The sequence below is a fragment of the Leptonychotes weddellii genome, chromosome 3, assembly GCF_054177405.1.
Source record: "Leptonychotes weddellii isolate Sample4059 chromosome 3, ASM5417740v2, whole genome shotgun sequence".
NCBI classification, from domain to species: domain Eukaryota; kingdom Metazoa; phylum Chordata; class Mammalia; order Carnivora; family Phocidae; genus Leptonychotes; species Leptonychotes weddellii.
This window is the reverse complement of record NC_138371.1, coordinates 92,791,810-92,816,421: the sequence shown is the minus strand read 5'-3', so window position 1 is coordinate 92,816,421 and position 24,612 is coordinate 92,791,810. Positions and strand designations below refer to the sequence as shown.

At 42.4% G+C, this 24,612-nt stretch overlaps 1 long non-coding RNA gene across 2 annotated transcripts in view; it reads right to left on the bottom strand.

Moving 5' to 3' along the window:
• LOC145720578 (uncharacterized) overlaps positions 1–23,220 on the bottom strand; it is a 36,758-nt gene extending 13,538 nt beyond the window's left edge. The window contains exons 1-3 of one of the 2 annotated variants that reach the window (XR_014143651.1): positions 16,498–23,220; positions 14,721–14,970; positions 4,118–4,355 (exon numbers count right to left, since the gene is read on the bottom strand). This is a non-coding gene — a long non-coding RNA (uncharacterized LOC145720578). Of the gene's footprint in view, positions 1–4,117; positions 4,356–14,720; positions 15,745–16,497 lie in introns of those variants that run through there. The other variant, XR_014143650.1, reaches the window with a different exon arrangement.
• Between the last annotated feature and the right edge of the window lie 1,392 nt (positions 23,221–24,612).

Below are 24,612 nucleotides of genomic sequence, written 5' to 3'. Positions count from 1 at the left end.
GCTCCTTTCCAAGTCTGTCCTCCGTCTGGGCATGGCACCCAGAGCATCACTGCAGGGCTGTCCTCCCCATCTCTTCTGGGTCATTTCCAGAGGCATGTGAACGTGCTGTGGTGTCTTCCATCTTGACTCCCACACCAGTTGCCCCCTCTTCCCTTTACAGCAAACCCTTAACGGAGTTATCCACACCCTCCTTTTCCCACTTTCTTCTCATTTTCTCTTCAACTCTCCGGTTGGGCTGCTGTTCCCATCAGTTGACTGTAACAGCTCTGGTCCGGGTCACCAGTGGTTCCCCTGCTGCCAAGGGAATATGATTCTCCGTCTTCAAATTAACCTGTCAGAAACATTTGACACGAACCAATGGACACCTTCCTTCTTGCAAACACTCTTTCTTTCTTTCTTTCTTTTTTTTTAAGATTACTTTATTTGAGAGAGACAGAGAGAGAGTGAGCGCATGAACATGAGCGGGAGAGGCAGAGGGAGAAGGAGAGAGAATCCCAAGCAGACTCAGTGCTGAGCGCAGAGCCCGACATGGGGCTCGATCTCATGACCCTGTGGGCAAACACTTTCTTTATGTGGCTTCCTCATGTTCCACTGGCCACTTATCCTCATTTCCTCTGCAGGTCCTTTGTCATCTCCTCCAGCATTGGAATCCCCAGGGCTCGTCCTCGGGCTTCTCTGTTTGCATGGAACCCCCTTGATGAGCTCATGCATCTCACAGCTTTAAATAACAATGACATGCTGTGGACTCCTCATTTTATCCCACAGCCCAGATCTCCCTGCTGAACCTAGCACTCGTACATTGAACTGGCCACTCTCCATCTCCATTAAGGTGGCTAATCAACTAATAGATATCTCAGACTTTAAGATGTCAGAAAACACGCTTCAGATCTGTCGTCCCTAACCTGGTCACTCAGTCTTCCCCACCAAAGGAAAGAACTCTCATCCGTTTGTGTAGGCCAGAAACTTTGGAGTCCTTTCTCTTTCACGTCTTAGACCCCATAGCCAGTCCATGAGCCAGCCCTGTCTGTTCCACCTTTGAAGTATATCCAGCATTCAGCCTCAACTCACTTTCTTTACTGCTACCACCTGGTTCGAGGCACCACTGTCCCCCACTGGGATTACTGCAATAGCCTAACGGGGCTTCCTGCTCCTACTCCTGCCCTGCCACCGTTTTCTACCCAGGAGTCAGAGTGATTGTTCTAGAACATAAATTGTCATGCTTTACTCAGGAAAAAAGCCAGTCTCTTGCTGAGGCTTGCAAGGTCCTATGTGATCAGCCTCTACGACCTCTGTGACTTCATCCAGCATCTCTCCTCTCTCCATATAGCCACCTTGCCCTTATTTCCCTTCCTGGTGTATGCCAAACACATTCACACCCCAGGGCCTTTGCACTTGCTCTTCCCTCTGCCTGCAATGCCTTTTCTCCTAGTTATTTTTGTGAGTTTCCCTATTTCTGTCAGGCGTCTGCATAAATGCCATTAGGAAGACTTCCCTAGTCACACTATATAAAATAGCAAATGCCTGCCTTCTGCAGCACTCCCTGCCCCTCTAACTCTAAAAAAATTATTTTTCTGGTCTCCTGCTATTAGAATGCCTCCAGCGTATAGAACAGTCTCTGGCACTTAATAGGCCAGCATAAATCCTTCTTGAATGAATGAATGACTTTGAGACTGTATTTGAATCTTAAGGCGAAACCTTACAGATTCTCGAAGCTCATTTCACAGCAAAGTATACCCGTTGTAGATTGGATGAACTCTAGAAGCTTCTGCACTTGAAGAATGGTCATCCAGATTTATGCACGGATGTAGACTGGGCTCTGGAGTAATTGGTCAGGAGTCCTGAGTGCATACGTGTTTCAAATGGAGTTCAGGAAATGAGATTAAAGATCTCATCCATAGTTTGTTTTTATTGGTCTGAAGCTGGTTGCTGCCGCACCTGCAAATTCGTGGAGCGGACAGCTCTTTTGTGTGGTGCGATTGCTGTGTATGCCTGGAGGCGATCCTGTGCCTCATGTGAGGGCTTTTTACCAGGTGGAAAAGCGCCGTGGTGGTTATTCACAACAGGCAAGGTAAGTGTCCTAGGTTGTCATTTGTTTGTGTTTGAACTGTTCCCAGAAAGCCAAGCAGAAAATTGAACAGTGGATTCTACAACTGTACAAATTGCAGCAGGATTTTTTTCCCCTCACCTGCCTTAAAGCAAAGTTGCTTGTTTTAAAAGTGACCTAGAAGGGAACTTGTGGTGACATTTAAAATTACACAAATTGAAAAAGGCAAATGGTGCACTTTTGCATGTATTGGAATTCTCTTTCCCTCGGTGTTTGGTTTCGGCAAGCGTGAGGAGGAGGAAAGGAGATGGGTTTTGAATTCAGACAGTCCTGGGTTGGAAGAACGCACACACTGTCGCTAGTTTGCAGGTGTGACCTTGGGCCAGCCACCCGGTCTCTCCGCGTCTCCGTTTCTTTCCCCATTAAATGGGGGATAATGGCACCAACTGCACGGAAGTGCGCTGAGGTTTTGGTCAGATGACCAGGCTCGGTGCCTGGCACACACGTACTCTGTTTTGGGGAGAACTGTCATGTTGCTTTTGCACAAAGCAGATGACTCCTGTTGCACAGAGGGAAGGTTTAGGCACAGAATGAGACACAGGGAAGGCACATCAAATACTGGGGAGCAAAGCCAGGCCTTTTCCTACAAGTCGGGTGTTTCCCACTGCTTGTCAGCTCTTTCCCGTCCACCTGCACCTGTCAGCTCCCACAACACTGCCCAGCACTGCTCCTGCGACCCAGGGAAGGACTCTCATTTTCCAAGAAATCTTTCCTCCCCATTCCCTTGCCTTGGGTGCCCTTAGCGCGTTACCTGTCAAATGTTTCCTGTACACGTCCTCTTTCTCCTGGTTGAAATTTTTCCCAATTAGGGCCGAGTTCATTAACAAAAGCAGAATAATTCAAATTTCCTTTTCGTAAGAGTAAGGCCATCCCTATTTTCTGGGCATAACTTGCATAACAGGAGTGGGATAAGGGTGGTAGAATGATTGGATATAGAGATGGATCAGAGGTTGTTCAAACACGTACAGTCTTTGGGAAGAACGATCTTGCAAAGGCAGGCTTTGCAGTATAGATATCCTCACATCTGCCCGGGCATCTTCAGTGTGCTCATGCCTGGCCATTACTCTTTAGAGCTTGTAGCTCTTCCTCCAGTATAACACCTTTCCTGCTGTTTTAGCCAGCATTCATTACACAGACTCGACATCCAGGTGGCAGGTCAGGTAGAGGGAAATCTGCTTTGGACTCAGGCCCATCTGCCTGCTGTCTGCCACCAGGTGTCAGCAGAGCCTGCCTAGACCTCAAAGTCTCAAGGGCGAGAGGGCTGGGCATTTGTCAGTGACTGTGCTTAGTGGGTATGTTTGTCCACCTGTTAAATCAGCCTTTAGCCGGACTCCTTTAGCTGAAAGTCAAAGCCTTCAGCCTGTAAATGGTATGGAGTTTTGTACTTTTGTTTAAAAGTGATCATATGGCTGCTACTGCCTAAAATTCAGATTTATTTCAAAAGTCAGTGCCTAATTATTTCAAAGCCAATACCTACCTTTAATCAGACCTCAATAATCTTACTTATTCCTAAAAAGAATACCATGATGCATTTGTGCTTTGCAAAATGCCCCTGCTTATTTGTTGAGCATTATTTTTTAAAGCTAAAGATTGAAAAGTGACAAGCAAGTGTTAATAGGTCCTTTCTTAAAGCTTCCAAGGATACTGCATTATGTGCAACTTCCTTTGTTTAGCTGAGCTTAGATGCGTAAACAAATCCCTTTCCAAACCAGTGATATTAGACAAGGCACTCCGCTCGGTGGAAGGGCCTGGAAGCGATCCTTCTGCATGGGAAAAGGTGAGTTGACGGCAGAGCCCAGAGCTTTGGAAGCAGAGTGACTCCCACCTCAGGGACATGGTAGCATGAGGTGCTGTCTCTTCCCTTCTGAAAGCTGGAAGTGCTCACATGCAACATCCCATTAACTCTTCGATAGTTTACAAAAAGCCTTGTGTTTATTTCTAGGTTATTTAATAAGTTAAGAAATACAGCTTTCAGGTCATAAACAATAAAAAATGAAAACCAAACCAACCTACCAGAGTGCAGAATTGCCTCTGCGGGCTTTCTTCATGATTCAGCTCAAGTCTGGCCAACGGAAGCAAATTCTAGGGCAGAGGGCTGGATTAGCCCAGGAGCAGGGCCTGAGATGGCAGAATCTCTGTATAGCTGGTGACTCTGTTGGGGTTGAATTTCAGTCCCCAGTCCTGTCAGTGCCACTGAGCTCTTTAAGATGCTGGGGAGAGACTTGGTCACACTTGGGATGAAACACAGGAGCTGGAAAGGAGAGAGGACCATCCTAGGAAGGCCTGTATCAGGTGGGAGCTCCCCAACTCCTCCCCAGCTCTCCCTTTTGCAAACTGTTACAGGCCTGGGCAGAATGGGGCTTTCCTGACCTCGAGAGCATTCTGTGTATGGTCTTAGGTCTCCTATATGTGATGGAAACATGTTGAGACCTGTGTGCAGAGGTTCTGCTGACTGGCCTTCCTCAGATCTCCAGACCAAGGGGACAGAGTAATTTATTGAGATGGGAATTTGTATGCAATTCTCTGTATTCTTTTCTCCTCTCATTCCAAGGTAGTCAGGGCTCTTTGGTGTTTTAACCCAGGGGTGCTTGAAGACTGAAAGCAGAAGCAGCTTGAAGACAGATTCTTTCAGTCTTTCCTGGAGCCTTATGCTGGTCAGGCAGGTTTTGCTATGAGGCTTGAGGTGGAGGGGAAGGAGGAGCGGACTGGAGGGCTGGAATGATTCCACAAGGCAGGTTCTACCCCTGGCAAGGGTCTGTGTTCTGGGAGGAAATAGGTACCTCCGAGGGGGCAAGCCCTCCCACTCTACCCAAGACTCTGGACCTCCACTCCTCACAGGAGCCAACAGGTTGCTCAGCTTCACAGGATCACATGGATAGAGACAGCAGGAACCTCTGGGAAAGCCAGTGTGTACCGAAGACTGAAAGAGTCTCCTCGGAATACTTTGCCCCAGGACTTTTACATAGCCTAGAGGTAGAGGATAAGGAAGCTCAATAATGTGAGTGAGTGAGATTGAATTTCAAGCCAGATGGGGACCTGGAATCCGACTTAAGAAAAGAAAGAGGATGTATATGTGAAACTAATAGTACACTGTATGTTAACTAATGGAAATTTAAATAAAAACTAAAAAAAAAAAATAGGAAATTTCTTTCACAAATATTTATAATCACAAATTCATATACAACATACGGGAGTTGGCCCAACTTAATATTTAAGGAAGGACAATGTAGCCTCTTGGTTTCTATTGCCAACCAAAAGGATAATTTGATAAAAATGGAGAACAGAATGAAATTCTACTTCCAAATTATCAAAAGAACCTTCTCTTCTTTTTTGAGAATTAAAAAATGTGTAACTTTTTACCAATTTAAAAAAAACATCAATCATACTAAAAGACTTCCACCACAGTTTCCTGACCTAACTCCTCCCTCTTTGGTGAAGGGTGTGTTTTAAATTTGGTGTGGATACTTTTAATTTAGAAACTCATGTCTTTCAGTTTGGGGAAGTTTTCTTGTGTAGGTTCTCTGTTGATTTCTTTCTTCTCTGTTTCCTTTGTTCTCTCTGGCATTTCTATTAGCCAAATATTGGACTCCTGGAATTGTTCCTCTGGGCCTTTAACTTTTGTTTTTTGGTTTCCCTTCTTGGCAAGTGTACTAAGTTTTATCTTCCTATTTTTTTCTATTTTAAAATATTTCTGCTATCATATTTTCAATTTTTTTTCTAATTCTCTATTTCTTTTCTATAGTGTCCTTTCCTTCTTTTATGGGTATAATATCTTCTCTTTTCTCTCCAAAGATATTATTAATTGACATTTTATCTAAATGTTTTAGTCTGCTGCCCATATTGTCTCTGTTTCCTCTGGGTTCCTTTTCCCAGTGGTTTGCTTTGGGTTCTTTCTTACATGGTAGAGGCATTCCCTAAATGTCTGTCCACTTATATTTAAGCTTGAGGTGCTAAAAAGCTCCAAAGTAGTACCCTACATCTGGGTGGAACCTGTTTCTCCATGGCGTTCCAGGCCCCAGAGCCCAGAGAATAAACCTCCAGAGTGGCCTGGGGCTCCCAGGATTTGGAAGGGTGAGTGAGCCAGCTTCTTAGGGATGTCACTTTCTGTGACCACTCCAGTTGGAGCTTCCTCCAACTCAACTCTACCTTGGCAATTCCTACTTCTCTGTCCACGTTCCATCTCCAAAATGGGATGAACTCTGTTGTCCTTTTATCTTCTGGTCTCTCTGTCTTCAAGGGCTTATTATACCTATGTTATCCCTTTACTCCATTTTAGTAGGGTTTCCAGAGGTGCTATAGTGAATATGGTCATTCTATCATGTTTAACTAGAAATCTCCCTCCGTCCTTCCTTCCTTTAAAAAAATTGGAGTATAATTTACATGCATTAATATGCAAAGATCTTAAGTGTATAGTTTAAGAGTTGTGACAAATGTGTAACCTACAGCCCAATCTGTGTCTTTACAGAGCATGTCCATGACCTCAGACATTTCCTTCTCCCCTTCCCAGTCTCCTCCCTGCCTCTCTGCCACCAGCAGCCGCTATTCTGATTTCTGTCACCATAGATCAGCTTTGGGGCCTCATTTTTGGATGTTTGAGGGAAATATGTACACAGTCTAAATTACTCTCCCAACTTAACTCACTGAAGAATAGCTCTATTACAAGAAATTGGAATTGAAGAGAGAACACTGCCATTTTATTTTTTTAAAAAGCACAAAATTTGGCCAACTCTAACCTCGTTTTTCAGGAGTGAAGAGAGATTTATTCTCTCCTAGATAGGCTTTTGGGGAAATCTGTTTCCTCCATAACCAACAGAACTTCATATCTCATATTTAGTTAAAAACTCGGTAATCAAGGGGCGCCTGGATGGCTCAGTCGTTAAGTGTCTGCCTTCGGCTCAGGTCATGATCCCAGGGTCCTGGGATCGAGCCCCACATTGGGCTCCCTGCTCAGTGGGAAGCCTGCTTCTCTCTCTCCCACTTGTCCTGCTTGTGTTCTCTCTCTGGCTGTCTCTCTCTGTCAAATAAATAAATAAAATCTTTAAAACAAAAACAAAAACAAAAAAAAAACAAACTCGGTAATCAAAAAAGATCCTTAATGTCTTTGAACCCACATCATGTCCCCTTTACAGATCTTCAAGGTCATACTCTTCTTTGTTCTTCTGAACAAAAAATGAGATTTCCCTGTTTTCAAATGTGTATCTGACCTCTATCAAAAAACATTTGACTAGCCATCCTTCTAGTACCTTCTGAAGTGTGTGCACTCATGGGCACAGGGCCCTCATGGCAGGGGTGGCAGTGAGGGGTGGGTCTTGGGGGGCTGCCATGTGCACAGAGGGAGCCTGTAGTATTGCTGTGTTAAGAACTGGGTGTGCTGGGCACCTGGGTGGCTCAGTTGGTTGAGCGACTGCCTTCGGCTCAGGTCATGATCCTGGAGTCCCGGGATCGAGTCCCACATCGGGCTCCCTGCTCAGCGGGGGGTCTGCTTCTCCCTCTGACCCTCTCCCCTCTCGCGCTCTCTGTCTCTCATTCTCTCTCTCAAATAAATAAATAAAATCTTTAAATAAATAAAAAAAAACCAAACTGGGTGTGCTAGTTGCTTGGCTTCCGATTGGTGGTTGCTCCCTTCATGTAGACCTCCTGTGACTGACAGGAGCCATATTTAAAAAGACCATGTCTGAGTATCTTTCCTACAAACAAGTTCAGCAACCTCTGCAGGACAAGCCAAGCCATGGGAAGGGAGACCTCATTCAGTAGTGCAGTAACAGCTAGTATTTAGTGAGTGTGTAGTCTGTGCGGGGCCTCACCACTTTATGTGTTTTCTCACTCAGTTACTCTGCTAGTAAATGATGGAGGGGGCATTTAGAGCCTGCTCACAACCAACTATACACTATCTTTGTAAGGAAGGCAGGAGGGACTCTAGGGGTAAAAGGGGGAGGCTCCTTATACTCACTGGATGTGCTAGAAAAAAATTCCTAACTGTAGCTACCATGAGTGATACCTTCTTTGCTTCTCAGTACTTTCTCATGACTCCTCAGGATGAGTCAGCTCAGAATTCCTGGAATTAACACTGCACAGGAACACCCTTCCTTCTCTTTCCACTGCTCCTGCCCTAGTTTGGGCCCTCATCATTTCTCATCTTGACCATTGAGACACTCTCCTGTCTGGTGTCCTTACCTACAGACTCTCATCCATCGGGTCCATCTGTCATGCTTGCTGCCAGAGTGCTCCTTTAAAAATGCAAGTCTGACTGTGGCCCTCCCTTGTTTACAACCACCTGGTCGTCCCCATTTCCTTCAGGATAAAGTGCAGACTCTAGCATGGCATTGGGGACTTCTTGGCTTAATCTCAAGACACATCTCCAGCCTTTTGCTGGTGATTTGGCAACCCCCTCCTCTCTCCCATAGCCGTCTTCTGTCCCTACCATGTGTTCTTTCTGGACACACCAGGCTTCTGTCTACTTCAGGTTTCTCACACTGTTCTCTGGAATGTTCCACCCTCTCTCCACCAGACTATCATTCATCTTGGGAGACAGTCAAGGACCACCAGTCTCTAAGATCTTTTCTTACCCACCTCTCCCACTACTTCACAGCTAGTAGACTCGATCATGCTCTCCTTTGGGTCCTCACCATGTCCTGGCCAGTTTTTTATAGCCATTAGAATACACTGTTGCCTTGCTTTCTTATATGTTGATCTTCCCCACAAGATGGGGCTCTCTCCAAGTTTGGGGATCAAGTCTTATTCATGGTTGTAGCTCCACTGCTTGGCACATATCAGGACTTAATAAATGTACAGGTCTATTTATTTACATATGAATGAATGGGTTCACTTTCCCTATTGCATCTGTATTCTTCTGAAAGCTACTGGGCTTTCTGGAACTTACATTAAGGAATTCACATACCAGCAATAACAGCCAGATAACTCAGCCTATGCCCAAATTGCCTAATGAGATTATCTGTGTCTCACAGCTAGGACCACAATTTCTCCTTCTTTTATATTCTCTCCGTGTCCTGACACAGTGTTGGATATGCACTATCTGTTTAAAATGTATTTGTTGATTTGAGTTGGCTAGGTGAGGGATATAAAAGACAGGTAAAATTTGGTCCCTACCATTGAGGACCTGACACATAAAAAGGGAGACAGGACAGGTCCTGTGGGGGGGGGGGGGGGAGGGAAGCCTCATTAAAACCAATTACTGAGACTTTCTTCCAAAGTCCCCAAAGATGCCTGCACATATCCCCAGAGAAGCCCTTCTGAATTACATGACCCTGATGAAGGTCTTCCTTCACCATATGATTTGTTGCAGGAAAAATAAGGAAGGAATTTCGAAGCGGTTAAGGTCACTTTGTACTAAGACGGTGGCACTCGATCATGTTAAATAAAATGTCAGTTGATAGTTACTGTGTCATTCTTTTCACATGATTTTATGCACAGTGGATAATTTTATTATATATTGGTGTCTATATATGAATTGGATTTGACTAAATTATTGATTTTTACGAATTTAGTAAGAATATGCAAACAAATGTGTGTCCCTTATTTAAGGAACCTGAGAAGGAAATGACAAGATACTGATGTGTTGTGAGGACTGTGGTGGGCTTTTTGTGTATGAATGCCTTATCTGATCTTGTGCACAACCCTGGGACATGGATATTGCGTCCCTTCCTTAGAGATGAGAAGACCGAACCTCAGACACACTAATTTGCCTCAGATCTCTACAGCGAATATCACAGAGCATAGGCTTGAAATTTTAGAGGTTTTCACATTATGCTACCTACAGATACTCAAATCTAAATTCATTCACATGAAATTTTGGGTTAAATCCTTCACAGATTGTCAGCCATAAGATTCTATTGGCGAATACCTATGGTGTATGTGTGTGTATATACATATATGTATATTATTTTTATATATATTATATATATATATTTTTAAGATCTATTTATTGAGAGAGAAAGTAGCATGTGTGCACACACGCATGAGCGACAGGGGGAAGGCAGAGGAAGAGGGACGCTGAATCCTCAAGCAAACTGCCTGCTGAGCACGGAGGCTGACTCGACTTGGGGTTTGATCTTACGACCCTGAGATCATGACCTGAGCCGAAATCAAGAGTCCAACGCTTAACTGAGCCACCCAAGCATACCTGTATATTTATTTCTTATATGTGTGCATGTATTTAAGTTTTTAAACATGAGAAATATCTTAGCTGTTAGATTGCCAAAAAAAAAAAAAAAGATGCATAGTATACGAAATGAACACAAGCTTATATACCTCAGTATTTCTGTGTAGTAACAGCATGAGGAAACCTAGAATAGTATTTTCAGTGTGGAGGTAATTTGACAATACACCTAAATCAGTATCACACAAACCCAGTGACTCATTGAAATCTCTTTGGGAATTCTATGGGCACAGTGAGACAGTGGTTAAGATCACAGCTTCCGGGGTCTGTAGGACTCTGGGCAGTTTACTTTGAGCTCCATTTTACTCATCTGTAAAGTTAGGCCAGCAGTGCCTACTGCAAGCGCTGTCATCAGGATTCAATATCAGGATGTCTGTCAGGTGCTTAGCAGGTGCCTGTTCACAGCATGGCTCAGTGATGGGTGGGTAGCTCTTGTCATTGGCTGGATATGCACACTTCTTAGCTACCACCTGAAATCATCCCTAGTACAGCACTAGGAGTGGGCTATACATACTCTGGAAAGTTCTGGAAAGGCCAATAAGATATTAGCGAGATGCACTCTCCTGGTCATGATGATTGAGAGGGCATGGGGAGGCTGATGTTGGGTGCTGGTTAATCATGGGAAGCTTCTAGGAACGCCAGTGTTTGGAGGGAGAAAACATGTGGCACAGAAGAGGAGTCAGCACAATGTCTGAAACCGTTTTCATATCACGGTGAGCAGGGTGAACAAAGCTGGATTCTACCAGGTAGCCAACTTTGAATGTCTCAGCCATGCTCTTGAATGTCTGTGGGTATTTCATTGTGCAGTCGCATGGAGCTCGTATTCTGGACTTTCTGGGAAGCCTCAGTTTCCAAGATTCAGTCCCATTGTCAAAGCCCAATTTCTGATTTTTGGATTTGGCAATCTAAAACCTAGAAATGGGAAAACCCTCCAATCTCAGTCTTTAAACACTAAAATAGAAATGAGGCATGGGGGTGCCTGAGTGGTTCATTCGTTTAAGCGTCTGCCTTCGGCTCAGGTCTTGATCCTGGGGCCCTGGGATCAAGCCCTGTGTGCCCTCCTTGCTCAGCGGGGGGTCTGCTCCTCCCTCTCTCTCTGCTTCTCCCCTTAGTGCCCCCCCCCGCCACAGCTTGTGCTCTCTTTCTCTCTCAAATAAATAAAATCTTAAAAAACAGGGCATGGAGAAGAGACAGGGGAGCAAGAGGAAGAGGAGGGAGGCATGTAAGGGCAGAGAGAGGAGAAAGAACCAAAGCAAACCCGGGGCTTACACCCAGGCAGGGGGGCTGGGCAAGCACATTACATAGAGCAGAGCATGGGAGGGCTGGGAGGATGCTGGGCGTGAAACCCCTGTGCACGCCGGACCCCCACAAGCCCATGCTGCCCCTTGGTGCCACCATGGGCACCCCACCTGAAGCCTGGAGAGAGATGGTTGCCAGCATCTTTCAGGGACCCTGGGCCTCCTGCCAAGGGTCCTGTGGACAAATTTCCCGGGTTGGAAGAGGGGCCGTAACTTCTCGATCCACTGTGAGCGGCCCAGTGAATTTTCCTGACACTCAGCTAAAGTGGCCAGGCTCCGCAGTGTCTCCACAGAGAGGGAACCTCAGAAGTGGGTACTCTTTCAGAGGGACTTAAGATAATTCTCCCAAGGGCAAGAATGTGGTTTCCTACCTTAGCCTTGAGGTTTTAAAAGACTCAGATGAGAGTGTTTTGTGATTCTGGGCTTAACGCTTTCACCCTATTTACCATTCCATCACACCCCTCAGGGCTATGAAATTTGGATTATTTTTTAATCTTCCCTTCCCATTTCCGTTGTTCTGGTGTTGAACTGATTATGCAGAACCCTGTATTGATGGCTCTGTGGCACCTTCCCTCCAGGGATGGAGCTCTGCTTTCTAAACATCCCCCTCATCCTCTTATGGGGGTTGGTGGCTGCCCCAGGGTGCTCACCCCATCCATCAGGGCCCACAGAGACTGAGCTTGACAGGCGCTGGGGACGTGCGCCACACAGAACAGGAGGTCCCGAGGTGCTAGGACCCCACACCTGCTGCCCTCCCCTCGAGCCACCCTCTCAGGTGACACTGGTGGTTAAAAGAAAGTATACATGGCAATTGAACCAGCCCTGCCCACGGAAGAGAACAGGAGGCAGGCTGGCTGGGAGCTGTCACCTGTAATCACCTACTGGGAAGTGTGGAGTCACCCCCAGGTGAAGGACAGCCGGAGGATAGGTGAGTGGCAGTCCCACGCGCAGCGCCGGGTACAGCAACACTTCAAAGTGAAAACAGATTCTCTGCATCGGAGCCAGCCTGGTAGTGTAAGGTATTTTGCCTCAACTTGGGGATGTTTGTGATCAATGGATCGTCACGGGGGTGCCTGCTTTCATTTTCATTTATATGTGTTACTCGGGACACCTCTCCCTTTCCCAACTTTTTACCTCTGGCCCTTCCAGAACTTTCCAGCGTGTATATTCACTCAGGCCTCCTCCTAGTGCACCAGGGGATGATTTCAGGGGGGTAGCACAGCGAGAAAGTTAGTCTTGTTTTGCTTCTCCAGGTCTTCTGGTTGGGTGGAGGAGGCGGCCTCGGGTTGCCCTTGGCAAGTCTTGAAGATTTCCTTCACCTCTTGCCTTCCTCTCTGTTTTACATTTTTTAAGATGAGACCAGGCCTACTCTGCTAAAGTATCTTAGCAGGCAACTATCTAGCTAGAATTTAACAGCACCATTTTGTTTTTATCTTTAATGTTTTATTTAAGAAGCAAGTGATCCTGGTTTCCCACTGATGTTAGAGGTCTCCTTTAGCCAACTTATATAGCACTTACGCTGTGGAAGGCTCGTTTTAAATGTTTAGAAAGAGCGCTGATTCTCATAACCTAATTATAAACCTCTGCAATAAGAACTATAATTGCCCTCATCTTATAGATGGGGAAACTGAGGCACGAGGGGGTTAAATCAGGTTCAGAAGTGGGGGAGGCAGCGTAGTAACCCTCCCAGTTTGGCTCTAGACTCTTGTGTTCTTAACCTCTGTGCTATGCTGCTTCTCCACAGGAGCACGTTAAAAATTAATGTATTCAAGGAAAAAAGTGAGTCGACTTGAAGGAAACGTTGCTATAAAGACAGTAAGGCTCCTGCACTCTCTGGGATGGCAGAAATGGTGAAAGGGGAACTAAAATGAGGGCAAATTGCTGGCTACCCTGGCTGACAGAATCAGGAAGTGCCTAGCCAATTAAGCACCTGACCTCAGACACAGCACACTCCACCCAAAGGATCCCTGGAGCTTCTGATACAACTTCTTGCAGGCTGGTTCTGTAATGGGAGTCATCTTGCAGGACCGGCTGTATGTGTAATAGTATGCGCATGCGTACACGATGCGTGTGTATACACTCACACGGAAGTCCACACACTGGTGCTCTTGGGTGCCAGGAATCGAGCCAACCAGCGCTCTCCTTACATGCATTCTCCTCTACCATCCATGTAGTATCCCCTTTAATTGTCGCAACAGCCTGGGAGGTGGCTTTCATCCCCACTGCTGGATGCAGGAGCTAAGCCCAGGAGAAGCTGCTGACCTTGTCCACTCTGTGCTGGGAGGTCAGCCCAGGCGGCTCCTGAACCCAGGCCAGTTCTCTTCCAGCACATGACACTGCCCGTTACTTGTGATTAAGGGGTGAGCCCACTTTCCCTGTGTTCTCTTTTGAAAAAAGAAAGTGTGGGGTTCAAATACGACTCCGGACAACAATTCTGAGACTCTGAGATTTAAATAATAAATAGTTTAAATCTTAGGGATTGATTTGGGTTCACCAGCTCTCTATTCTACCAAGTAAGGACATTTAAAACTAAACAGTACTTTCCTAAAGTGTAACAAAGCCTGGCCACCGTCCATCGTCACTGTGAATAGGTAACTGAAAGGAGATCCTAACTCAGCAACCGGGGGAGGACATAAACTCGGAATAACCTGGGTGTGTGCCTGTATGTGTGTGTATGCATGCATGTATATCTATCTATCTATCTATATAGATAGATAGATAGATAGATTTTAAGATTTTATTTATTTATTTGACAGAGAGAGCGAGAGAGAGAGAGCAGGAACACAAGCAGGGGGAGTGGGAGAGGGAGAAGCAGGCTTCCCACTGAGCAGGGAGCCCAAAGTGGGGCTCGATCCCAGGACCCTGGGATCACGACCTGAGCCGAAGGCAGACGCCTAACGACTGAGCCACCCAGGTGCCCCTATATATTTTGTTTTTAAGAAAATTAAAATTGCTTCATGGAACCGAATCAGCAGTGTTGGGGGACCTCGGTCTTGGGAGTGCTGGTCTGCCTTTCTGCTGTTTCCTGTTGACTATTTAATTGCCTTAATTTTAAAATCACCTCCCTCAAGGGATACTGAGAGGGGATCTCCCACCCATCCTGACACTGATCGTGCTTACTGTGGATGCTCCTGGCTCTTACCTTCTGCAGATGTTGAAAAGTCGCTTCACACTCAGCACCATCTCCAGTCCTCGGAGCTTGTGTGCTCCCAGAGGGTAGCAGTGGGGTCTGTTCTGTTCACTGCTCTGCTCTAGAGCCTCACCCAGTGCCTGGCATACAATGGGCACACAGCAACTATCTGTTGAGCCACTGAGTAAAGGAGCAGATGGCCGGTAAAAGGGAGAATTCCATTTTCATTTCTTTCCCTCTTTGTCTGCAGATCTGATAAGCTCTTCATGAAGAACATATTGGTAAATTATGACAGGGTAATGGGAAGTACACTGCCAACCAACCCACCACACCACCTAAGAAGAAAGTTCATGAGCACCTTCCTTATCTCATCCTTGTTGCTTCCCTCGAAGTGAAAACCATCCTGAATTTTGGGTTTCTCATTCCCTTCCCTTTAGCACATAGTTTTAAAAATCCCATATGTATATTCCATCCTAAATTTTGTATTTACCACCCTTGCCTCCCTAAAATAGTTTTTAACATCACATATGTATGTAGACTCTCAACAATGTATTATATAGCTTTTGCTTGGTTTCTGAAGTTTATAAAGATGGTATCCTACAGCTTTTTCTTGATTTTTTTCTTTTTTTTTTATGCTATTGGCTATTTTCAGTCTATATTTTGTTTAATTGGAGCAATGGGTGGTTTATTTTCATTGCTGGGTAATTGGCCATCGCCTGAATAGTACAATTTATTCATGCGTTCTCCTTTCAGTGGAATTTGGGCTGTTTCCATTTTGGAGCAATTATGAATAATACTTCTGTGAGCATTCTTTTTTAAAAGAAGTTTAGTTGTTAACATGGCATTATATGCTCACATATATACATGTATATAGAGCATAAAACAAAATGAAAGTTAATTAGTTAACAAGGGAATGCATTTAAAGACCCGCAAGGCAAGGAGACTGACTCTGACCCCATCAGCCCGACATGCTCCCTTTTCCGAACACAGTGCTCTCCCTCCCCCAGCCTGGTTTTTATGCTGATCACCTCTGGTCTCGCTGAACTACAGTTCAGCTTTGCCTATGTTTTTTTAAGTGTCTTTTAAATCTCCCTTAGCCTGTAGGCTCACATTCCATCTCCTCTCTTTTCTCTTGCCATTTTGAAGTATGAGGCTGCAGGGGCGCCTGGGTGGCTCAGTCAGTTAAGCATCTGCCTTCGGCTCAGGTCATGATCTCCAGGTCCCGGGATGGAGCCCCACGTGAGCTTCCTGCTTAGTGGGGAGTCTGCTTCTCCCTCTGACCCAACCCCCTCTTGTGCTCTCTCTCTCAAATAAATAAATAGATCTTTGAAGTATTAGGTTACAGTTTGCATCTGTGCGTTTCTCCGGCATGCTTCCATTATCCACAGGGATGTTATTCTGCTCCTTACTTTTTCCTTAAATAACAGTATGGGATTTGGCTTTAATTTTTTTTACTGTGACTTACATTTACATAATATTAGAATTCCTGAACTTTAAGAAAGGAGGTATAGGAGTTGTTCTAATTTCACAACTTTACAGCACATTCTTCTGTCATTTTTGTTAAGTACCGAAGAACTGTGGCATCTCCCTCCCTGCTTTTATCTGGGTCCTTTTATTTCATTTATTTTTTCTTTTCTCTGTGTTCCTGACCTGCTCCCTTTGGATTTTGTTCTTGGCAGTTACTCCTCAGCTGGGGTTTGTCCTGGTTGTGAGCCTGGCCTGGTCAGTTCTGAGTGTTTCTTGGGCCCAGTCTTCCCCGGTCCCTTCAGACTTTGCCTCTTGGACTTACCTGCTGTCAGAGTCAGTGGATCGCTGCCCGGGTCAGGTGCCCTTCTCTAGTTGGCCCACTGGCTTTCCCATGGTTGCCTGTTGGTTATTTTGAAGTTCTTAGGTCTGTGGCCTGCTCTGTCACTTCCTCTGACTCAGCTGCTGTGCCACGAAGGTCTTGTAAGTGTGTCTCCACCCGTTCAGTTTTAGGGTTCGCAGGATCTGTGGGATAGTCTGTTGTAGGTACTGCCTGTGGGATTTTAGTTTTGCAATCCTGGCTGCTCTATCTTTGTGGGGGATCTGGAGAGATTACACACCTACAACACCAAGCATGTTGCCTTCCCAGAGTGCCCAGGAATACTTGTATAGACATTTACTATTATACACCTACAGGAATGTTTCTAAGTTTCCTTGCGGGGGGGTGGGAAATGACACATTCATAGGGCAAATATTTGGCATTACAAGATAGCGCTAAATTGTTTTCTAATGTTGTTCCATCTTGGGGCCTCTGGGTGGCTCAGTTGGTTAAGCGTCTGCCTTCAGCTCAGGTCATAATCTGCAGGGAGCCTGCTTCTCCCTCTCCCTCTCCCCCTGCTTGTGTGCTCTCTCTTGCTATCTCTGTCACCATCTGTCTCTCTCTCTCTCAAATAAATAAATGAAATCTTTAAAAATAAGTAAAGTTGTTGCATCAGTTTATGCTGTCACCGGTAGAATATGAAAGCCCTCATGGATCCACAGGTGTGCCAATACTTGTCAGATTTCTTAATTTTCCACATCTGCTTGGTGGAAATAGTTTGCTGTTTGTGGTCTTCATTTGCATTTTCCTTCATTTTCATTTTCTCTTCGTATGCTTACTTTCCCCCATATATCCTATTCCATGAATTGCCTGTTCATGTCTTTTCTCCAGTTTTCTTTAGGGTTGTCTTTTTTTTAAAAAAATTGATTTTAGTTCTTGCAAATTATTTTTCTCTCTCTCTTTTTTAAGGAGACTTTAATTAATTAATTAATTAACGTTAAGTTTTAATTTTAATTCCAGTATAGTTACTATTTCATATTATTTAAGGTGTCTTTTGATAAACAAAGAGTTTTTAATATTTTTACTGAGGTGAAATTCATATAACATCAAGTTTACCATTTTAACATGTACCATTCAGTGACTTTAAAAGTTTTAATATAGTTGAGTATATTTTTTTCTATTGTGCTTAGTGCCTTTTGTGTCTTGTTAAGGACTCTTTCTCTGCCCCTTTGTCATAAAGATGTTCTCTACTTTCTCCTGTAAGTGCTAATGTTTTACCTTTGAAACTTGAGTTTTTATCTGGAATTGTTTTTAATAAATGTTGTGAGGTGGGATTTGATTTTTTCCCACATATGTAATTGATTGACCAAGAACCATTTATTGAGTATTACCTCCTTTTCCCCAGTAACCTGCAGTGCCATATCTGTAAAGTCATATTTCTAAGAAGCCATCTATGTAAGATGTAACATAATTTTGGTACAACAATAAAAGAAAAATTATTGTCAATTAAAAAATGACATAATGCTTTCTTATGACTTAACATTTCTTATTTCTCTGAAATGTCTTTTCATCATAAATCACTCTTCTGGATACACATCAGGAGAATATATGTGAATTAAATTGGTTAAGGTATTCTCAGAGTTTCTTCACATTTACTTCTGAATCACTTTCTTTCTTTTAATTGGGATATAATTCACATACCATAAAACTTACCTATGAAGAATATAATCTGGTGGCTTTTAGCATATAATCAGGTATCTTTTTACTGTTGGATTGTAAGAGTTCTTTATATATTCTGGATACAAGTTCCTCATTAGATAAAGGATTTCAAGTATTTTTCTCCCATTCTGTGGGGTGTCTTTTCACTTCTTGGTGGTGTTCTTTAAAGCACAAAAGATTTTAGTTTTGATGAAGTCCATGTCATCTATTTCATCTTTTGTTTCCTGTACTTTACATGCCATGTCTAAGAAACCACTGCCTAATCTATAGTCACGAAGATTCACATCTATGTTTTGTTGTACAAGTTTTATAGTTTTAGCTCTTACATTTAAGTTGCATATCCATCTGAGTTAATTTTTTTTTAAAGATTTTATTTATTTATTTGAGAGAGAGAGAATGAGAGAGAGCACATGAGAGGGGGGAGGGTCAGAGGGAGAAGCAGACTCCCTGCCAAGCAGGGAGCCCGATGCGGGACTCGATCCCGGGACTCCAGGATCATGACCTGAGCCGAAGGCAGTCGCTTAACCAACTGAGCCACCCAGGCGCCCCATGAGTTAATTTTTATATATGGTGTGAGGTAGAGGTCCAGCTTTTTCTTTTGTGTGAGACTACCAGTTGTGTCAGCACCATTTGTTGAAAAGACCATTTTTTCGCCATTCAGTCAGCACCCTTGTTGACAATCAATTGACCATAGTTGTATGGGTTTATTTCTAGACTCTAAAGTCTATTTCACTGATATATATGGCTATCCTTATGCCAGTCTTTTTTATTTATAGCTTTGTGTAAGTTTTGAAATTGAGAAGTGGGAGTCTTCCAACTTTGTTCTTTTCCAAAATTGTTTTGGCTATTCTCTGTCCTTTGCATTTCTATATGAATATTAGGATCTGCTTATCAATTTCTGCAAAGAAAGGCCAGATGGAATTTTGATAGAGATTACACTGAACCTGTAGATCAATTTGGGGAATGTTGTCATCTTAACAATATTAAATCTTCCAATCTGTGAAGATGGAGTGTCTTTCTGGTTGTTTAAGTCTTCTTTGATTTCTTCAATGGATGTTATATAGTTTTCAGTGTATTTACATCTTCTTGTTAATTCATTCCTTTTGTTTTACTTATTTTTAATTTTTTTTATTTGAGTAGAATTGATGCACAATGTTACATTAGTTTCAGGCATGCAACATAGTGATTCAGCCTCTCTATACATTATCCTGTGCTCACCACAAGTGTAACTACCATCTGTCACCATACAATGCTATTATATCATTGACTATATTCCCTATGCTGTACCTTTTATTCCCATGACTTCTTCATTCCATAATTGGTAGCCTGAATCTCCCACTCTCCTTCATCCATTTTGCCCACCCCCCTACCACCTTTTAGCATCAGCTTGTTTGCTGTATTTATAGGTCTGATTCTGCTTTTTGTTTGTTTATTTACTTGCTTTTTTAGATTCTACATATCAATGAAATCATATGGTATTTGTCTTTCTTAGCTTGACGTATTTCACTTAGCATAATACCCTTTAGGTCCATCCCTATTGTTGCAAATGATAAGATCTCATCATTTTTTATGAGTGTGTAATATTCCCGTGTGTGTGTGTGTGTGTATGTGTGTGTGTGTACCACATCTTCCTTATCCAGTTTTCTGTTGATGGACACTTAAGTTGCTTCCATATCTTGGCTATTGTAAATAATGCTGCAGTAAGCATAGGGGTGCAGTTATCTTTTCAAGTTAATGTTTTCATTTTCCTTGGGTAATAACCCAGTAGTATATTTAATAGATCAAATGGTATTTCTATTTTTAATTTTTTAAGGAACCGCCGTACTGTTTTCCACAGTGGCTGCACTGATTGACATCCACCCTAAAGTGTATGAGGGTTCCTTTTTCTCCACATCCTCTCTAATATTTGTTATCTCTTGTCTTTTTAATTTTAGCCATTCTGATAGGTGTAAGATGATATATCTTTGTGGTTTTGATTTGCATTTCCCTGACAATTAGTGATGTTGAGCATCTTTTCATGCCTCTGTTGGCTATCTGTATGTCTTCTTGGGAAAATATCTGTTCAGGTCTTCTGCCCTTGTCTTTAATTGGATTTTTTTTTTTTTTTTTTTTTTTGGTGTTGAGTTATATCAGTTCTTTATATATTTTGTATATTAACTCCCTATCAAATATATAATTTGCAAATATCTTTCCCATTAGTAGGTTGCCTTTTTGTTTTGTTGATTTCCTTCACTTTGCAAAAGCTTTTTATTTTGGTGTAGTCCCAATAGTTTATTTTTACTTTTGTTTCCCATGTGCAGACATATCCAGAAAAATGTTGCTATGGCCCATGTCAGAGAAATTACTGCCTCTGTTCTCTTCTAGGATTTTTATGTTTTGGATCTCACATTTAGGTCTTTAATCCATTTTGGGTTTATTTTTGTGTATGGTGTTAGAAAGTGGTCCAGTTTCATTCTTTTATATGTAATTATCCAGTTTTCCTAGCACCATTTATTGAAGAGAGTATCTTTTCCCCATTGTAAATTCTTGCCTTCTTTCTCATACATTAATTGATCACATAAGTGTGGGTTTATTTCTGGGCTTTCCTGTTCTGTTCCATTGATGTATGTGTCTGGTTTTTTGGGGGTTTTATTGTTGTTCTTGTTGTTTTGTTTGTTTGTTTTTGTGCCAGGATTATCCTGTTTTGATTACTGCAGCTTTGTTTTTGTTTTGTTTTGTTTTGTTTTAAAGATTTTTATTTAATCATTTGACAGAGAGGACACAGCGAGAGAGGGAACACAAGCAGGGGGAGTGGGAGAGGGAGAAGCAGGCTTCCCGCTGAGCAGGGAGCCCGATGCGGGGCTGGATCCCAGGACCCTGGGATCATGACCTGAGCTGAAGGCAGACGTTTAATGACAGCCACCCAGGCGCCCCTGCAGCTTTGTAATATATCTTGAAATCTGGAATTGTGATAACTCCATCTTTGTTTTTCTTTCTCAAGATTGAATTGGTTATTCAGGGTCTTTTGTGGTTCCATACAAATTTTAGTATTACTTGTTCTAGTTGTGTTAAAAATTCTGTTGATATTTTGATAAGGATTGCATAGAATCTGTAGATTGCTTTGGGTAGAATGGTCACTTTAACAGTATTAATTCTTTTAATTCACGAGCATAGAATATCCTTCCATTTGTGTTGTCTTCAATTTTTTTCATCAATGTTTTATAATTTTTAGAGTGCAACTCTTTCACCTGCTTGGTTAAGTTTATTCCTAGGTATTTTATTATTTTTGTTGCAATTGTAAATGGGTTTGTTTTCTTAATTTTCCTTTCTGCTACTTCATTATTAGTATGTAAAAATACTATTGATTTCAGGGTATTTTGTTTTTGTTTTTGTTTTTTTTTAAAGATTTTATTTATTTATTTTACAGAGAGAGCAAGAGAGCAGAAGCAGGGAGAGCAGTAGAGGGAGAGGGAGAAGCAGGCTCTTCGCCGAGCAGGGAGCCCTATGTGGGACTCGATCCCACGACCCTGGGATCATGACCTGAGCCAAAGGCAGACGCTTAACCATCTGAGCCACCCAGATGCCCCAATTTCAGGGTATTTTGTATCCTGCAACTTTACTGCATTCATTTTTTACTTCTAGTAGTTTTTTGGTGGAGTCTTCAGGATTTTCTATTTAAAGTATCATGCCATCTCCAAACAGTGACAGTTTCATTTCTTCTTTACCAATTTGAATGCCTTGAATTCCTTTTTTCTTGTCTGATTGCCATAGCTAGGACTTCCAGTACTAATTGAGTAAAAATGGGAAGAGTGAACATCCTTGTCTTGTTCCTGACCTTAGAGGAAAAGCTCATTTTTTTTTTTTACCATTTTTACCCTCATATTTTTTGAATATGATGTTAGCTGTGAGTATTTCATAGATGGCCTTTATTATGTTGAGGTATGTTCCCTCTAAACCTGCTTTGTTGAGAGTTTTTATCATGAATGGATGTTGAATTTTGTCAAGTGCTTTTTCTGCATCTATTGAGATGATCATATGATTTTTTTTATCCTTCATTTTGTGGATGTGATATATCACATTGATTGATTGCAAATATTGAACCATCTTTGCAATCTCGGAATAAATCCCACTTAATTGTGGTGAATGATCCTTTTAATGTATTGTTGAATGCAGTTTGCTGATACTTTGTTGAGGACTTTTTGTGACGCTATATTCATGAGGGATATTGACCTGTAGTTTTCTTTTTTTGTGGTGTTTTTGGTTTTGGTATCAGGGTAATGCTGGTCTTGTAGAATGTATTTCAGAGCTTTCCTTCCTCTTTATTGGAGTAGTTTGAGGACACTAGGTATTAACTCTTCTTTAAATGTTTGGTAGAATTCACTTGTGAGTCCATCTAGTCCTGGACTTTATTTTTTGGTACTTTTTTTTTTATTTCATTACTAATAATTGGTCTGTTCAGATTTTCTATTTCTTCCTGATTCAGTTTTGAAAGATTGCACATTTCTAGAAATTTATCCATTGCTTCTAGGTTGTCCAAATTGTTCGCAGATAATTTTTTTGTAGTATTTTCTTATACTCCTTTGTATTTCTATGGTGTCAATTGCTACTTTTCCTCTTTCATTTCTGATTTTATTTATTTGAGTCCTTTCTCTTTCTTTCTGGATGAGTCTGCTAAGAATTTATCAATTGCATTTATCTTTTCAAAGAACCAAATCCCAGTTTCATTGATTTTTTTCTTTTTTCTCTTTCTTTTTTTAGTCTCTATGTCATTTATTTCTGTTCTGATCTTTGTTCTCTACCATTAAGAGTCTCTTCTGGTTTGCTCCCCCCACCAACTTTTCCCCCTCTTTGCATATATTCATCTGTTTTGCTTCCTAAATTCCACATATGAGTGAAATCATGTGGTATTTGTCTTTCTCTGATTGACTTATTTTGCTTAGTATACCCTCTAGTTCCATCCACGTTGTTGCAAATGGGAAGATTTCATTTTTTTGATGGCTGCATAATATTCCATTGTATATATACCACATCTTCTTTATCCATTCATCTGTCAATGGACATATAGGTTCTTTCCATAGTTTGGCTATTGTGGACATTGCTGCTATAAACATTGGGGTGCATGTGCCCAGAAGCTTTTTATCTTGATGAAGTCCCAATAGTTCATTTTTGCTTTTGTGTCCCTTGCCTCTGGCAACATGTCTTGTAAGAAGTTGCTACAGCCAAGGTCAAAGAGGTTGCTGCCTGTATTCTCCTCTAGGATTTTCACAGGTTCCTGTCTCACATTTAGGTCTTTCATCCATGTTGAATTCATTTTTGTGTATGGTGTAAGAAAGTGCTCCAGTTTCATTCTTCTGCATGTTGTTGTCCAGTTTTCCCAGCATCATTGTTGAAGAGACTGTCTTTTTTCCATTAGATATTCTTTCCTGCTTTGTCAGGATTAGTTGACCATATAGTTGTGGGTCTATTTCTGGGTTTTCTATTCTGTTCCATTGATCTTTCTGTTTTTGCACCAGTACCATACTGTCTTGATGACTACAGCTTTGTACAATAGCTTGAAGTCCAGAATTGTGATGCCTCCAGCTTTTCTTTTCTTTTTCAGGATTGCTTTGGCTATTCAGGGTCTTTTGTGGTTCCATACAAATTTTAGGGTTGTTTGTTCTCTGTGAAAAATGCTGGTGGTATTTTGATAGGATTGCTTTAAATGTGTAGATTGCTTTGGATAGTATAGACATTTTTACCATGTTTGTTCTTCCAATCCATGTCTTCTCTGATTTTTATTATTTCTTTCCTTCTTCTCACCTTGGACTCTTTGTTCTTCTTTTTCTAGTTCCTTTAAGTGTAATGTTTGTTTATTTGAGATTTTTCTTGTTTCTTGAGTTAAATTTATTCTTTTTTTTAAAGATTTATTTATTATTTTAGAGAGAGCGATCACGAGTGGGAGGGGCAGAGGGAGAGGGAGAGAGAATCTCAAGCAGACTTCATGCTAAGGGTGGGGCTTGATCTCATGACCCTGAGGTCACGACCTGAGCCGAAACCAAGAGTTGGATGCCTAACCAACTGTACCATCCAGGCGCCCTGAGTAAATTTATTCTTATGTATTTTAGTATTTTTGATGGTATTATTAATGAAATTATTTTTGTTTTTAAAGATTTTATTTATTTATTTGAGAGAGAGTGAGAGAGAGCACAGTGGTGGGAGGGGAGAGGCAGAGGGAGAGGGAGAGGGAGAAACAGACTCCCTGCTGTGCAAGGAGCCTGATTTGGGGCTCGATCCCAGGACCCTGGGATCATGACCTCAGCCTAAGGCAGACACTTTACTGACTGAGCCACCCAGCCACCCCATGGAATTGTTTTCTTAATTTCATTTTTGTGTTGTTCATTGCTTGGATATAGAAGTACAGCTCATTGTTACATATTGATCTTG